The sequence below is a fragment of the Heterodontus francisci genome, chromosome 26 (assembly GCF_036365525.1).
Source record: "Heterodontus francisci isolate sHetFra1 chromosome 26, sHetFra1.hap1, whole genome shotgun sequence".
NCBI classification, from domain to species: domain Eukaryota; kingdom Metazoa; phylum Chordata; class Chondrichthyes; order Heterodontiformes; family Heterodontidae; genus Heterodontus; species Heterodontus francisci.
The window spans coordinates 63945089-63962582 of NC_090396.1; the positions used below are offsets into that span (position 1 = coordinate 63945089).

Genomic DNA, 17494 nt, shown 5'->3' on the forward strand with positions numbered 1-17494 from the left:
TGCGCAGGCTCAATTCCTCTTCTGGTCTGAGGAAGGTAACAGGAAGCCACCTCATATATCCTCTTCAAGAAATGCTGGATTCACTCAGCAGGTCTGGCAGCATCTGTGGAAAGAGAAGCAGAGTTAACGTTTCGGGTCAGTGACCCTTCTTCGGAAGAAGGGTCACTGACCCGAAACGTTAACTCTGCTTCTCTTTCCACAGATGCTGCCAGACCTGCTGAGTGAATCCAGCATTTCTTGTTTTTGTTTCAGATTTCCAGCATCCGCAGTATTTTGCTTTTATCATATATCCTCTTCCCTTGTCATGCTCACCTCTCCGGGTGGAGGAAAAGAGCACAGGACGTGCCCTTGGGCAGACCACCATCACGGCATGGCATAATAGTAACTACACTACAAATCTACTGCTTTGTCTATGAAGTGCTTTGGAATGTCCAGAGGTCATAAAAGATGGTGCATAAATGCAAATTATTTCTAATTTGGCACATAGCACTCAGAACAATATACACAACTCTGCATGTTTACACTGATTGGTGTTCTTTCTTGCTATATTCACTCACGAATCCCAATCAATATTTACCGCATGTTGCCATCTCTCATGGTGGACTACTAAATGTGGCCCACTCAGTAAAAGCTTTGCATATTCCACATAAAATTCCTGTTGCACTGAAGGAGCTTATAACAAATGCAATTGAACAGCAGATGTGCTTGCTCTTATGCATGTAAGACTGGGTATCATGTATGATGAAAATTATCAACCAAACAAGCTCCAACTTGAAATTCATATCAAGCAATTAAGAGTACCTCCTATCCATTATCAGCAATATTCCACTTGGAGACTATCAATGGCTATGTGTCTCATCTGGTATATCAGCTTCAGAGGAGTAAACCAAATTAAATCTGTTCACTTAACCACTTTTTAGGTATGATGAACTATCTGCCACTTTTATTGGTTGTAATTCAAAAACAGAGACATCTGGAAGATAAAAGTGAAGTATTATATTAAAATGAACAATCTGGAGTTTGCCGAAAGGAACCTAAAGAGAGAGGCTGAATTATTTAGTCATGTCAATCTTTTGACATGTTGCTGTCTTGGAAAATGCTAGTTTGTGAATTACGTTATAATATAGGTACAGAATTTCAGAATTTCTTATCATTTTTAGTGAAATGGAGTCATGTTCTCAGATTCAAAGAAGAGATCTGTCAGAATCATGTGCATACCATATGATTTGATCAGGATTGCTTGGAGAATTTGTTTCACTGCATTTTATTGAGCAATAACATAACTTGCACATATTTCAAGACACCAATTTGCAGTAAAATTCTACCATTAAGTCTGGAATGATATTATATGTTAAACCATGGCAAGCTACTGACAGATTATCAATTAACTCTGCAAAATGTTTGTTGCTCTTTAGATCATTCTGGTGATTGCCCTGATGGGTGGCATAATCTTTTAAGAGTGAATTTCACTTCATCACCAGTGGCTGTGGTTTCAATCTCTAGTATTCTGTCATTTTTGATCTTGGATGATCATTTATAGTGGGTGATAAAGTGAAACAGGATGTCATTATGAAAATATAATCTATTTAACTTCCATTTAATCAGTCCTTCCCATAAGAATATGAAATGTAATCTGACTTTTAAAAGTACAAGACAAAGTGCTAAAAATCAAGGCAAATGAACCAAAGGCATTTTTCAGTGTCCTTCCAGTAGTATTTCTCAGTAAGATTGGAGTGAAGTATTTGCATCTTTGACAAACCTCACTTTTAGCCAATTATATTGTTTCTATGGTCGGGAAAAAATTTTTTTTTTTGGATATCTTCCACATGAACAAAATAGCATCCTGCTCCATTCAATTCAATAGGTTTGAAACCTACGCATTGATTTTTGCCCAGCAAATCATTTTTAAAAACTTGTTCTTGGGATGTGGGCTTCGCAGCCGAGGCCGGTATTTATTGTCTATCCCTAGTTGCCCTGAGAAGGCAGTAATGGACTTTCTCTTGAATTGATGCAATCCCTGTGCTAATGATGTTCCCCTGATGTTGTTACGTAGAGAATTCCAAGTTTCTGATCTAATGATGATAGCACGGTCAAGAGAGCTAAATGCTAGAAAAGTAGTTTCAAACGCAAATTTAAAAATCTGTTACGTTTGCCAAGTACCTTATTTACAGATTGTATTTGCAATTTCAAGTTTCTCTTTATCAGTCTTACTGAAAGCTAACATGACACACCCAAAATAATCTGCTCCCTGTATTGACTTAGCTCTAACACCATATTTAGCTCTCACACAATAGGAGGTTTTGTCAGGAAAACCAACAATGACTGCTGAGCAAAAACAAAGTTCAAGGGCAGAATTGTCTGCTCACTAAGGCTATGTTGGCGGTTTATGCAGGGTATGAGCAAATAGGGAATGCATGATTTGCCGCTTACTCATTCTTTAGTTTACAACTAGCTGTACATTAAGCAGAGTGAACCATAACTAGCATTCTCCGCCTCTAAATTAGAAGATTAATGGGTTTAAGCTCTACTACAGACAGTCCTGGCAAGTGCAGGTGAAGAGTTCCAGTCCCTGAAATAATGACTTCCAGCGGGATACTAGCATCCATTGGGAATGGAGTGGTGACACTACCCCATCGTATCCAGTCATTTCTCCTATTAGGCACTTATAGCTTAGGTTAACAATCTGTCAGGCAACAAAAAGAGATAAAATATCCCTGAATGCAGACATTGTACTCACATAGATCTCTAGATCCCAGTCCTGCCTCCTTGTTGTGGAATGGGCTTGGCAGTATAATTCTCTATCAGGCTATCATAAAATCGTACAGCAAAGAAGAAGGTCATTCAACCCATCATGTCTGTGTTGGCCCTTTGAAGAACTATCCAATTGGCCACCCTTCCCCGCTATTTCCCATGCAACTTTTTTCCTTTTCAACTATCCAATTCATTTTTGTAAGTTTCTATTGAACCAACTGGCTGTATAAAAAAAATTTTCTTTATCTCGCCCCAGTTCTTTTACCAATTATCTTACATCTGTGTCTTTTGGTTACCAACCCACCCACCAGTGGAAACAGGTTCTTCTTATTTACTCTGTCAAAGCCCTTCATCATTTTGAATTGTTAAAGCTTCCTTTAACACTCTCAGTTGCAAGGAGAACATTCCCAGCTTCTCTAATCTCTCCACCTAACTGAATCTTCTTATCCCTGGTAACATTCTGGTAAATCTCCTCTGCAACTACTCCAAGGCCTTAACATCCTTCCTAATGTGAGTTGCCCAGAACTGGACACAATACTCCAGTTGAGGCCTAAACAGTGAGTCAAGTTTTACCCTCTGCAGTTTTGCAATCATTTTAATTTTGTTGGTTTGGTTTAGGTGCTCAGATTAAGGTTGCTGTTGTATATTTTTACATTAAGTTGCTCATTAACTGCTTGAGAATTATTTTACAGATTAAAAGTGTGTGGGGGGAGGGGGTGTCTTTTGTGAGCCAAAATGAGTTGCTAGCTTTTACGACCAACAAAATAATTTTGCTAGAAGGCTCACCATGTCCGAAACTGTGTGTTTCAACAATTTTGTTAGCAGTTCAGAGGTTATACTTTGACCAAGCTTTTGGTCATCTGACCTTTCTATTTCCTTATGTGGCTCAGTGTTATATTTTGTTTTAGAATGCTCCTGTGAAGTGCCTTGGAATGTTTATTATGTTAAAGGCGCTGATTAAATATAAATTTTTGATCCTCAAGATTAAAAGGGGGGGTGGGCTTATTTTGTGAGTCAAGTCATTGTGATCAACTCAATAGCAGAGCTCTCAGCTAACTAGACACTGCTTTTTGCGACTCCCTTCCTAAATTTCCCAGCCTCCATCTCCACCTTAAACAACATTCTCAAAACCCATTTTTTTACACAAGCCTTCAGTCTCAACTCTCTCCACTGACCATTCTTCAAATGGGATGTTTCGTAAGTTGAAAGCACCATGTAAATCCAAATAGTTGTCACTGGTTAATTGGATAGCTGTTTGAAAGAGCTGGCACGGGCATGATGGACTGAATGGTCTCCTCCTGCTGTATGATTCTATGATAGCCTCCACAACGGTGGAGGTAAGGCTGTGGACGAGAGACATACAAGAGTATATTTTCTACATTCAGGAAAAATCTCCACTGAGAGTTGTGGAGAAGCCCACCCTGCCCAACCTCCATTTAACGTGGTCACACAGGAACGTAGGAATAGGAGTAGGTCATTTAGCCCCTTGAGCCTGGCCTGCCTTTCAATGAGATTGTGGCTGATTTGTGACCTAACTTTACATATCTATCTGCCTTTGCCCCATATCCCTGAATAACTTTGTTTAAGAAAAATGTATCCATCTCACATTTAAAATTAACAATTGATCTGGCATCAGTTGCAGTTTATGGAAGAATTTCTGCAATTCTACCACCCTTCGGGCTGGAATTTAAAAGCTCAGATCGGCAGTGAGCTTCAAAAATGGCGTCCCACGTCAAAGAGCCGCTGCAATCTCAAGTGCAGCGGCTCATTTAAATAGCTGGGACGGGCTGCCCCGCCCCCCCACCCCAATCACGTGGAGAGGGCGGGCTGTCCGTCCCTGTTAATGGTACCAGCTGCCTGTGCGTAGGTTCTGACGCCATTTTTAAAGGGCTGTTGGCCCAACTGGCTTATTTAAACATTTAAAGATAGATTAAATTAAATTAAATGAATACATTTCTTTTGCCCCCCTCTCCCACCCCCCCATAACAATTAAATTAATGATTTGCCCCCCCTCAACTACACTTACCTTTACCGTCTGACCTTCCTCCCCCCCACAAACTGCACAAACTTTAAACAGCAATCCTTCCCGCCATCCCCTCCACCCATAACATAAATTTGACCCCATCTTCACCCCCCCCCCCCCACCCCAACATCACACTGATAAACTTACCTCCTCCCCCTCCCACCAGTGTTGTGCCTTGTTTCCCCGACAGGGATCCGAAGGCACAGGAGTGCCGGCTGCCAGGCCAAGGTTTGTGGGCGGCCATCAAGAGGAAGCATGAATATATTTAAAAGAATTATTTTAATTGATCTGACTATTCAAATTGTGGTCCCGTCACCCAGCGGCAGGGAGGCCGCCATGAAGCCTCACCGCCGCCGGGAGGATTGGGCTGGGCCCTGCTGGCATCGAGGTCCGTGGCGGGCCTCATCCAGGGCCATCTTCAGGCTCCCCCACCCCCCCCCCCCCCCCCACCATCATGCATCCTGACGTCAAGGGCTCCTTAGAATTCAGCCCTTTGTGCATAGAAGTGTTTCCTAATTTCACTCCTGAAAGGTCAAGCTCAAATTTTCCAGCGAGCGGAAGTAGTTTCTCTGTATCGATGTTATCAGTTCCCCTTAATATGTTGAAAGCTTCAATCAGATCACTCTTTAACCTTCTAAATTCCAGGGAATACAAGCCTAATTTGTTTAATTCCTCCTTCGAGCTTAACCCTTGGTGCCCAGAACTGAACACAGTACTCCAGATGTGGTCCAACCATGGCTCTGTATGGTTGTATCGTAACTTCTACCCTCTTGTAACTTAGCTCTCTAGATAAAAAGGCCAGCATTCTGTTGATCTTTTTGATTATTTTCTGTACTTTCCCATGAAATTTTAGTGATCTATGTACAAGGACCCTAAGTCTCTTTGGACCTCCACTGTTGCCAGCTCTTTGCCATTAGAAAGCACCCTCTTCTATCCTTTTTGGGTCCAAAGTGAATGACCTCACACTTGCCTACCTTGAAATCCATTTCCACAGTTTTAGCCATTCACTTAATCTATTAATTAGTTGTCAATTAATTAATTAATCTATTGATATTAGTTGTTTATTAATTTTTCTTTGTTATTTTGTGCTTCTAGCTACACTATTTACAATGCCACCTATCTTAGTGCCATTGGCACCTTGGAGCTCCTATTATAGGAGATGCAGCAAAGGGGGATGAGGGAGTCCTTTGGAGTGCAAAACCATCCACCTGTAACAAATCAAGTGGTATCTGGTGGATGGAGGTTGCTGAGGGAGTTAATGCAACCAGACCTGGAACTGAATGAGCTTTCAGGTTTCAGGAGGAGCCGATTTAGCAAGCGACAGCTCACTACAATATGCAGGCTGGCCGCACCCATCACCCACCACCTCCCCACCCCCCCGCACCAATCACGTGGCAGGGGCAGCCTTGGCGACGGTGTCAACAGTGCTGCCTGTTTCTGCGCAGGCTCTGGTGCCATTTTTAAGTTAACCCCGCCAACTGCAACAAAAAATAGAGTTTGACCCACCAGTCTCCAACTACAACAGAAAAGCCCCGATTACCCCTTTTCCATCCCAACTGCACTAAGTGCAGAGTTTAACCCTTCCACCCCCCCAATACACTGACAATGCAGAGTTGACCCCTTCCCCCCACCCAATTAACTACAAATGCAGAGATTCCCCCTTCCCCACCTCGGTGGCATCAGCTTTCCCTGGACGGGAAAGTGAAGGTGCGGGAGTGATGCACGTCACTCGGAAGATCCAGAACTGCCGGTAAGATCACTCTGGCTTCCACTTAAATGTATTTAAATAGGGGATTTGAATATTGAAATCCAGGTCCTGCCACAGAGCTTCCCCGCCACCAGGAAGATCGGGCCCAGCATTCCTGGCACGGGGCTCCGTGGATGGCTTCTGCCGCTGTGATCTTCCGGCACTCCTCCACCCCTGCCACGTGATTGGTGCGGGGGGGGTGGGTGGTGGGTTGGGAGCTCGACAAAATTCAGCCCTTCATTACAGAAACTATAAGCCTGTGCACCCCTATGGAGGTAGCAAGCAAATCATGGAGACAACCTTTCCCCTTTTCCACACACGATTGTTTAATTGCAGAAATGCTGAAAAGCGTATTTTGCATGGGGCACATTAATATCTTTCACTGTGACACATACCCCGCCCCCCCCCCAGAGCCTGTTCTGTCATTCAATAAGATCATAGCTGACCTTCTACCTCAGTGACACCTTCCTGCACTATCCCTTGACTTCCTTTGTGTCCAAAAACCTGTCAATCTCTGACTTGAATATACTCAACGACTGAGCATCCACAGTTCTCTGGAGAATTGCAAAGGTTCACAGCCCTTTGAATAAAGAAATTTCCCTTATCTCAGTCCTAAATGACCAACCCCCTATTCTGAGACAGCATAATTCGAGACTCCCCAGCCATGGGAAACATCCTCCCAACATCTAAGAATTCATATATTTCAGTGAGGTCACCTCTCTTTCTTCTAAATTCTAGGAAATAAAGGCCTAGTCTACTCAATCGCTCCTTGTAGGACACTGCTCTCATCCCAGGAATCAGTCTGGTGAATTTTTGTTGCACTTCCTCTAAGGTCAGTACATCCTTCCTTAGCTAAGGAGACCGAAACTATATGATGACGTGGTTGCAGAGTGACCAAGGTTGGGAATAAAATATTCCAGGATACTCGTTTTTTAGAAGAAATAGGCAAGATGGAAATGGCCCGAATAATAAAGGATTGGATAAAGACTGTAGAGAGAAAGGATCTTAGCTCAGAAAATCAAGATAACGAATCAAGTTTAGGTGGAGCTAAGAAACAACAAAGGCCACCTAACACTAGTTTCAGTTGGGCGGAGTATAAATCAGGAAATTAGAGGTGCATGTAATGAGAGTAACACTGTAATCATGGGAAATTTTAATCTTCATATAAACCAGTCAAACCAAATTTTCAGTAATAGCGTGGAGGATGAATTCATGGAATGCGTTCAGGATAGTTTTCTCGATCAGTATGTCAAGGAACCAGCTAAGGAGCAGGATATTTTGTATCTGGTATAGTGCAGCGAGACAGGGTTAATTAATAACCTTGTAGTAAAGGAGGCTCTTGGGAAGAGTGATCATAATATGATAGAATGTTATATTAAGTTTGAGACTGATTTTGTTAAGTACAAAACTAGGGACTTAAATCCGAACAAAGCAAACTATGTACACATTAGCGGGCAAGTTGGCTAAGGTAGATTCGGAAACTAGATTAAAAGAGATGATTGTTGATAGGCAATGGTAAACATTTAAAGAATTAATTTATAATTCACAACAATTATAAATGCCCTTAAAGAATAAAAACTTCATGGGAAAAGTGGTCCAACCATAGCTAACAGGAGAAGTTAAAGATGGTTTTAGATTAAAGGAGGCAGTTTATAATGTTGCCAAAAGAGTAGTAAGCCTGAGGATTGGGAAGATTTTAACATTGAGCAAAGGATGACCAAAAATTGAAAAAAGAATGAGTAAATAGAGTATGAGAGACATAAAAACCGATTTAAAAGCTTCCACAGAAGTGCAAGAAAGAAGAGATTAATGAGGATATACATGGGTGCTTTCAAGGCAGAGACAGGAGAAATTCTAATGAGGAATAGGGAAATGGCAGCGATATTAAACAAATACTTTGTATCTGTCTTCATGATGGAAGTTACAAAAAACATTCTGGAAATAATAGGAATCAAGGGCTTGGTGAAAATGAGGAACTTAAGGATATTAGTTTTCATACAGGTACTAGAAAAACAAATGAGATTAAAAGGCAATAAATCCCTCGGACCTGATGGCTACACCCTAGGGTTTTAAAAGAAGTGGTTACAGAGATAGTGGATGCATCGGTTTTGATCTCCAGAATTCTCTAGATTCTAGAACAGTCCATGTGGATTGAAAAGCAGAAGCATAACCTCGCTCTTCAAGAAAGGAGGGAGAGAGAAAACAGGGAACTATAAGCTAGTTAGCCTGACATCAGTGGTAGGGAAAATGCTAGAATCTATTATTAGGGATGTGATAACAGGGCACCTAGAAAATCATAATATGATTGGGCCAAATCAACACATATTTATAAAAGGGGTAGAATGTTTGACAAATCTTTTAGGGTTCCCTGAAGTTGTAACTTATAGGATGGCTAAGGGGGAGCCAGTCTGTGTAGTATATTTGCATTTTCAAAAAGCATTCGATAAGATGCTGCACAAGAGGTTACTACATAAAATTAGAGCTCATGGGTTTGGAGGTAATTTATTAACATGATTGAGGATTGGTTAATGGACAGAAAACAGAGAGTAAGAATAAATGGGACATTTTCAGGTTGGCAGACTGTAACTAGTGGGGTACTGCAAGGATCAGTGCTTGGACCTCAGCTGTTTACAATCTATATCAATGACTTAGATGACGGGACTGAATGGATTATGTATAGGTTTGCTGATGATACAAAGTTAGGTGGGAAAGTAAGCTGTGAGGAGGATGCAAAGAGGGTGCAACAGGATACAGTTTAAGTGAGTGTGCTAGAACGCAGCAGATGCAATTGTTACAACCAGGTGAGAAAGGTGTCTAGGGGTCCCTTTCAGCTTTCACTTGGTCTTACTGTAACAGGGTTTAATTTTAAACACATTGTGTTTTGAGCTCATCCTTGGTCAATCCTTGTTCATCACTTTCCAATTATAAGGCAAAGAAATGAGCACAAACAGGCTTTCTTAGGTTTAAAGAAGAAAAGTGAACTTTATTAAACTTAAACTTAAAACTCTAATTCGGTTAATGCCTACGGATACACGCTGTGCCCACGCTAGCATGCAAACGCGATACGTATATGCAAATAGAGACAGAAAAGAGCAGAAGAAAAATGAAGTAGAAAAATTTGAGGCAATATCTGAAGAGTTGTTATGGTTCTTTGAGCTCACTGTAGAGTCCTTGATTGTAGATAATTCTTGCTTTTCTTTGGGGCCCAGTATTCTTCTTAAACATTGTTCACTGACTGTTGGAGACTTTTTTTTCTTGGGGCTCATGTGTCTTCAATGGATTCTGAAGCTGGTGAGAAAGAGATGGGAGCAGACAGGAGGAGAGGAGGTCTGCTTCAGTCCAGGAGTCAAGGGCTTTCCATCTTCAAACACTGTTGCTCCAATTTAAAACTCTCCATGTTGGCCAGCAGGTGGTCACATGACCGACTGGTTTGACCAGGTCTCTTCTGTGTATTGTACGGGAGCAGGGGATATCGCCAACACAGTCTGCTTATATGCAAAAATGTCTTTCTGGCTGTGGTGGTGGTTGGGGGGGGGGGGGGGGGTGGGTGGGGGGCCGGTGCGGCCTGGCAATTCCTTGTCACAGGCCTTCTCTTCTTCCCAGCAACAATTTGAAGTTTAATGTCCATGTGGCGAAATTAATGTGCCTCATTCTTGGCAGGTGGGGGCCTGCGTGACATAATATAATGCAGAGAAATGTGAAGTTATCCACTTTGGAAGGAAAATAGAGAATCAGAATATTTCCTAAATGGTGGGAAAATGGGAAATGTTGGTATTTGGAGGGAGCTGGGTGTTCCTGTACACAAATCATATAAACTAACATGCAGGTGCAGCAAGCAATTAGGAAAGCAAATGGTATCTTAGGTTTATAAAGGGATTTGTGTGTAAGAATAAAGAAGCCTTACTGCAATTGTATAGGGTCTTGGTGTGACCACACTTGGAGTACTGTGTACAGTTTGCTTCATTATACTAGATTCACAATAGGAGGGAGGTAGGATCAGCACAGAGGTGGTTGTCTAGGTGCCCTGCTTAATGCAACTGTCTGGATATCTTATGTGTGCTTTCATAAGAAAGCTACACATAGCCAATGTGAATACCATCACACGGGAGGTGAACTCACCAATGCAGCTGCCTGTTTTGGAAGGGAAGTGAATCCCATCCTCAATTGAGAATCTGTATAAGGATTAGGGGAGGGGCAACCTGATGCTGCAGCTTAGCAATTTTTCAGTGCTGTACTGACAGAGTGCTACATTGTTGGAGGTGCCTTCTTTCAGCCGAGTTATTAAACTGAGGCTTCGTCTGCCCTCTCAAATAGACATAAAAGATCATACAGTACTATTTGAAGAACAAGGGAATTCTCCCAGTGTTCTGGCCAATATTTATCCCTCAGTTATTTCATTGCTGTTTGTGGTTCCTTACTGTTCATAAATTGGCTGCTGTGCTTCCTACAACCAGACTTCAAAAGTAGTTGATTGGCTGTAAAGCACTTTGGGATGCCCTACGGTCTTGGAAGGTGCTAAATAAATGCAAGGCTTGAGAGAGAGAGGGAAAGACAAAGTTAGTTCTTTTTTTTCTCTCTCTCAAATCTTGGTATGATACTCAAACCTACAACCTTCAAGCCCAAAACTAACAGTAATACCAGCTCAGCCAAGCTGACATAAAAAGTAACACAGATTGACTTAATTCAGATTGAATTCCATTAATCCCACACTCCTCCGCCAACTCTTGCTTGCCTCTTTAAGTAGCTGACTCATTTTAACACCATCTGTTGCCCAAATATAGAATATAAGTTGTGTTTCCATCATCTACTTGCTATTTTGGAAAATGGTAGGTGTGCAGCACATTTCCATCCATTCATTTTAATAAATGAAAAGAATCACAGGCTGCCCATCTACGATGTCACAGGGGTGAATTTGACACAATGCCGCTCCTTGATAGAAACACCGGACTGCAGAATCACCTCAACCAAAGGCCTTTAAACGTATCAGCAGTGAAGCCAAGTTCCAATGTACAACCAATTTAAGGCAAAAAAATCTCCTTTTGGGGTTACGTGCAGTAAATTCACAATACATTCTTTATAAACATCTTTATAATGTTGCTACATGTGCTGTATAGAGGAAATCTTCCCTGCACTGTGGAGGAACTGAATTAAAAAAGTGTTGGGATATAGAAACTAATGGTGTAGCAATGTGGGCTCTCAGTGATTATTCACATCGGATGATTCCTGAAAATATGAGGAGCAGGAAGTGATTCCGTCTCTCCATTAGTAAAATCTAGGAAATGGTGTTGTATAGTAGGTAAAAGATAAATATAAGCTGAGAATTTCTCACTATTCTGGCACTAGGGGTCCTTTAGATTTCACATAAAAACTACTGTAGTGCAGAGCTTCTAAGCCTAAAAGACCCTATTGGCAATCAAATCGCAATCTTTGTGTTATAGATTGGCAAGGGGAATTTTTCCACATTGACTAAGGATGGAATAAATGAATCCGAGGGGATACGGTAGCGCAGAAATTATGTTACTGGCTCCGTACTCCAGAGGCCTGGACAAATGATCCAGAGATAATTTCATATCCCCCACTGGGGAATTTCAAATTCAATTAATTAAATAAATCTGGAATAAAAAGCTAGTCTCAGTAATGGCGAAACTACGGGATTGTCATAAAAACCCATCTGGTTCATTAATGTCCTTTAGGCAAGCAAATCAGCTGTCCTTACCTGGTCGGGTCTATATGTAACTCCAGACCCACAGCAATTTGGTTGACTCTTAACTGCCCACTTGAATGGCTTAACAAGTCACTCATTTGCATTCAAAACAGTGATTCACCACCACCTTCTCAAGGGCAATTAGGTAGAGGCAATAAAAGCTAGGCCTTGCCAGCGATGCCCACATCCCATGAATGAATATAAAGAAGTCCTAGCCTTGACTTTCAAGCATCAAGACACTACTAGAATGATGATTTTAATAGTGCTACTGTGTACATAAAGGAGTTGATTCTGGCATGGCAGTCAATGGAATCATTATTACAAATGTGGCTTCCTTGGTACAAAAAAATTATATGTAATACACAAGAAGATTTCTCATTATGTTATATTTTATAAATAAATAATCCAAATGTTAATTCATCCCATTATTTAGGGATGATTTCTTTAAACAACATCTATGTCATAAATGTTTTTACCTAAATTTTTTACAGTACAAGGTCAGACACAATGGGGTAGGTTTTCATCTTTCACTGCCTGGGGAGTAAGCTGAAATCAATGGGATGAAAATCAGGCAGGTTTTAAAATGGACAGTTGATCCACCCAGGCAGTGAAGACTAAAGTATACCCCAATTGCCAATAATACAAGATGTATTCAAAGACCTAAGCAGAATGATTCCATCTTTTCAGAGATCCATCTCAGGCCATAGAAAACAGATATTAGTTCATGGGATTATCAGTACAATGTATAGCTCAAACAGATTAAAAACAAGAAATGGCAGATGTTGGAAATCTGAGTTAAAAGGATAAAGTATTAGAAGCACCCACAACAGGATTAGATTTTCACTTTATCCTCCAGCCCTACAACCCTCTGAGATTTCTTCGGTCCTCCAATTATGACCTTTTGTGCATCCCCTATTTTAATTGTTGCACATGCCTTCAGCTTCCAAGGCCCTAAGCTGTGGAATTCCCTCCCTAAAGCCCCCGCCTCTCTCTCCTCCTTTAAGATGCCACTTAAAACTTGCCTCTTGACCAAGCCTTTGGTTATCTGTCTTAGTAATTCTTTATGTGGCCTGCCATCAAATTTTGTTTGCTATCGCTCCTGTGAAGTGCCTTGGCATGCTTTACCACATTAAAAGGGCTCTATAAATACATTGATATGAAAACCCCACATGCCAAATGGGAAATATCAATTTAATTGATTGACATTTTGCCTGAGACTTTTACTGGAAATTGTTACAAATAATTTCTTTTAAAAAGAGAAACCTGGCAGCCAAAATGGTCACCACAATTTGCACATGAATTATTAACAGAGTAGACGAAAGACAAACATGATTTACTCAACCTTTTGCAATTATATTCGAGGAACAGGAGCAAGTGTTCACTGAGATGGTAAGTTCAATCACTGTATGAAAAAAAAGGATAAATCCTGTTGCAGTCAAACCAGAGAAGGGTGAAAGAGGAGCCTGAGACCCCTTCCTCACCCGATTGTAACAATACCTACCAAGAAAAAAGTCTCAATAACTTTCATCTCCAGTGTCTACAAGGCATCCTCGGCATCACATGGAGTTACCAATGAAACAGTCCTTTCTAGGGCAAACATGCCAAGCATGCCAGCGTTAATCAAGCAAAGAAGCCTTTGCTGGCTTGGGCATGTGCATAGGATGGAAGATGGCCACAACCCCAAGGAGCTGCTATATGGGGAGGTAACCCACACCAAGAGGCCAGCAGGGCACCCTGGGCTCCGAATCAAGGATGTTCTCAAAAGAAACATGAAAGCCCTCAACATCAATCACAAGTGGGAAAGTCTAGCTGACGATCGATGCAAATGGCAACACAAGATGTGAGCAGGAATTCATCGCCGCCCCGACATGTGGTTCCAGAAGCTTCAAAGCAGATGCCAGCCCTGCAGACAAGGCATCAGCAGAGATCATCCCACACCACCTGCAAGGGACAACTTCATGTGTGGCACTTGTGACAGATTTTGCCTTTTCAGAATCGGCTTGTTCAGCCATCATAAGAAGTCCAGCAGTTGATTTCATCTGAGCTCACAAAAGTTCGCAGATGGAAGAATGACAATCACAAATACAAGTTGTCATCGTTGATAGTCTAAAACAAGTGACAGCGAATCTCTCCTGATTTTTATCTCCATTGAAGTCAAGATCTACCCCACCAAGTTTAAGTTGATTAAACCTGATAACGTGTCACTTCCAAAACAGCAGCTTTTCTTTCCCTTTCGGATGTTGAATGACCTGCTTTACATTTCCAGCATTTTGGATTTTTACAATAGATTTGGTTTATGATGAACCAATCAGCACATGGCATCATCAAGAAAGCAGCTGATAAATGGAGATTCCAGCCTTGGGGACACGTGGATCTGATACACTTTTCGATCTTTGCGTTGTTCTGCATTGTGGGTCTGGGCTCTTTACCCATGTTCTCATTTTAAGAAAGAGCATTTAGTAAACTCAATGTTACATTAATATGTTTCTTGCCATATTTGATTGAATAAAGTAAAGATGAACACCCAGTGACAGTGATAATCGGAGGTACTTACTGTACACCTACCTTTACACCATCAATGTGAAAGGTACAGTATAACATAGATGTTAGATCCCAGTCTGGCAGTCAAGCACACTAAAGCCAAACAATTTGAGAACTGGCCAAATGGCCACCTCACACTACTATAGGTAGTGACCTCCTGAACTGTTTTAAATACTTGGACAACGCAGATACTTCCAGCTGCATTGCCCAGAATCAAGAGGGTGGTGCTGTATCACAGACCCAGCTCTAATAACTCTGCACCTGGGATGCCAGTCAACAAAGTCAGTGGGCTGAATTTTACGCCGCCCCAGCGGGTCGGATAATGGCATGAGGGTGGCATAAAATTGAGCGGGAGGCTCTGTGAACTTTACGGCAGTCGGGCGGGGGGAGGAAACAGCCTGCCCGCCTGAGGCCAATCAAGGTCCTTAAGTGGCCACTTAATGGCTACTTAAGGGCCCTCGCCTGCCTCCATGGGTATTTTACCCATGGCAAGTGGGTGTGCTGGATTCGTGAAAGGCTGGCCAGCGAAAGCTGCCGGTCTTTCCACGCCCCAGGGGTCGCATGGCAGTCGGGCACAGGGTGCCTGATTGAAGGCTGCCCCCACCTCCCAACCCACCCCCGGGACCCAAGACACCCCAAATCACCACCTTAGCCTCACCAGGGCACGACCGATCCCCCTGGTGAGGCATGCCCTTACTTACCCACTCTCTAGGATCCATGGCGTCGGCTGGGCTGCAGTCCCAGCAGCGGCCACCACTCCCAGTGGCGCTGCTGGGACTAAGAGCTGCAGGCCCGCTGATTGGACGGCAGCTCACTGAGGCGGGACCTCCTTCCTTAAGCGGTGCAAGTCGCGTCTCGGGACAATTAAAGCCCGGGGACCCGTAAAAAACGGGACGGATCCCCAGGCTAGGCGGAAGCGGGTTCACCACCGACTTTTGCGTCAGTGGTGAATTCCCGTCTGCCGAGGATAAAATCCAGCCCAGTATGTTTTATAACAAGGGGCTGCTGACTGTGCAGCTAGCAGACATCCTCTGGGATAATTGGCTGCAATGTTAATGCAGCCTAAATGGCAAAATTTTAGCACATGATATGTTCAATTGCCACATCATTCAATTTTTTGTGTGCAAAAGTTTAAAATAAAAGTGATAGTTAATGAAAGGAAAGTTGTGTTTAATATGTTTTGAAACTGGCAGTGCATGAAACACCAGCCTGACAAGTTAGAAACACTTAGCAATTCTCAGAAGAATAAAGCAAGTCTGCATCAGACATGCAGTTTGCTTTAAATAGCCAGACAAAATGATATATAAACCCAAAGAACAACAAACAGATCATTAGATACTGGAGAGAGTCTGGATACAAGGATTTAGGAACACTTGTCAGTGGTAAGTTTACTCTTAAAGTTTATATTTGCAGAATCTGGATAGAAAAATCTAGAATATTTAGTTTAAAATAATTGTTTGCAAATTAACTCACCAAGATTTTAAACACACTGAATATTCTGAAAACTGTATCTGAGTCATTAACTTTCTCTATAAGCAGAAGATTGACCAACTTGTAAGTTTAATTTCCTCTGTCTGTTATTTTCAGGGCACCTGTTAAGGTATATGCATAAATTCCTCTTTTCACTGTTTAACCCAGTCAGTAGTTGAGTTATTTTAAATGGGTTAACAATTTAAGTAAAATAAAGAAAACAAATATTTGCATTAACATATTAGCCGGAGTGCTAAAAATATCATAGTTCAACTTCAGGGCTTATTAACTTATTATCTTTTCATCAGTTCAGTTTATCTACTCATGGGTTCACTTCACACTGAACCTATATATTTCTCTCCTTCAAATTCATTCTGCAGTTAAAATAGCAACTGAATAAATTGCATGAGCTTATATCAGTCGAAGGTAGAATCGAAATAACGGGAGGACAATATTATGGATTAAATGTGATGCTAAGTCCCTTTTTTACTTAAATTATATAAATAAGATCAATTAAAATGCTGCTCGTTCCTTCCGATTTTAAAAGATTGTAACATAAGACCATAGAGTGAAAGATATGATCATAAGCAGAAACTTGATTGTCAGATTCTTTCGTAATCTTAAATTGTAATTCTTTTGGGAGCGTTTAAATATTTTGTATGCTTGCCACTCCATCATGTGTTTTGAATCAGCATGTAGGTTATGGTAAATCTAACTGCCCCAGGAGTGCAACATTAGGAAACCCCAGCAGCTGCACTCTGTAGTGATCCAGTGAGGAGGCAAACCACTCCTAAAATAGGCGATTGCAATGCAGTTTAAGTTACAAAATCTGCTAGCTGTGATATGCAAACAGTATCATTTTATTCCAGAGTTCTCTGTCCTTTTATGACAGTTTCTTTATAGTATTCATATTTCACTTCAGTGCGGGGTCATGTTAGCCTAGCTTGCTAGGTGGGAAACAACCAGGGTATTGCTCTCCGTTGACTTCAATGGAGAGTAAAATCATGTCGGGTGTAAAACCAGCATAGCCCCCCTTGGCACCAGGCCAGGGACAGGTTAAAACTGACCACCGTGCATATATGTTTTTTAAAGAAAATCCAGTGTTCGCTGAGTTTGAATCATGGAAATTTACGGCACAGCAGGAGGTCATGTGGAGCATCATGTCTGTTGTGGCCAAAAAAGAGCTATCCAACCTAATCCCACTCTCCAGCTCTTGGTCCATAGCTTTGTAGGTTATAGCACTTCAAGTGCACGTCCA

At 41.7% G+C, this 17494-nt stretch overlaps 1 protein-coding gene across 1 annotated transcript in view; it reads left to right on the top strand.

Annotated features, from left to right (window-relative positions):
• The first annotated feature begins 16010 nt into the window (after positions 1 to 16010).
• Positions 16011 to 17494, top strand: part of LOC137384571 (parvalbumin-like EF-hand-containing protein) — a 46243-nt gene continuing 44759 nt past the window's right edge. The window contains exon 1 of the mRNA XM_068058715.1: positions 16011 to 16148. The gene's annotated coding sequence lies outside the window, so the exon portion shown is untranslated. The remainder of the gene's footprint in view (positions 16149 to 17494) is intronic.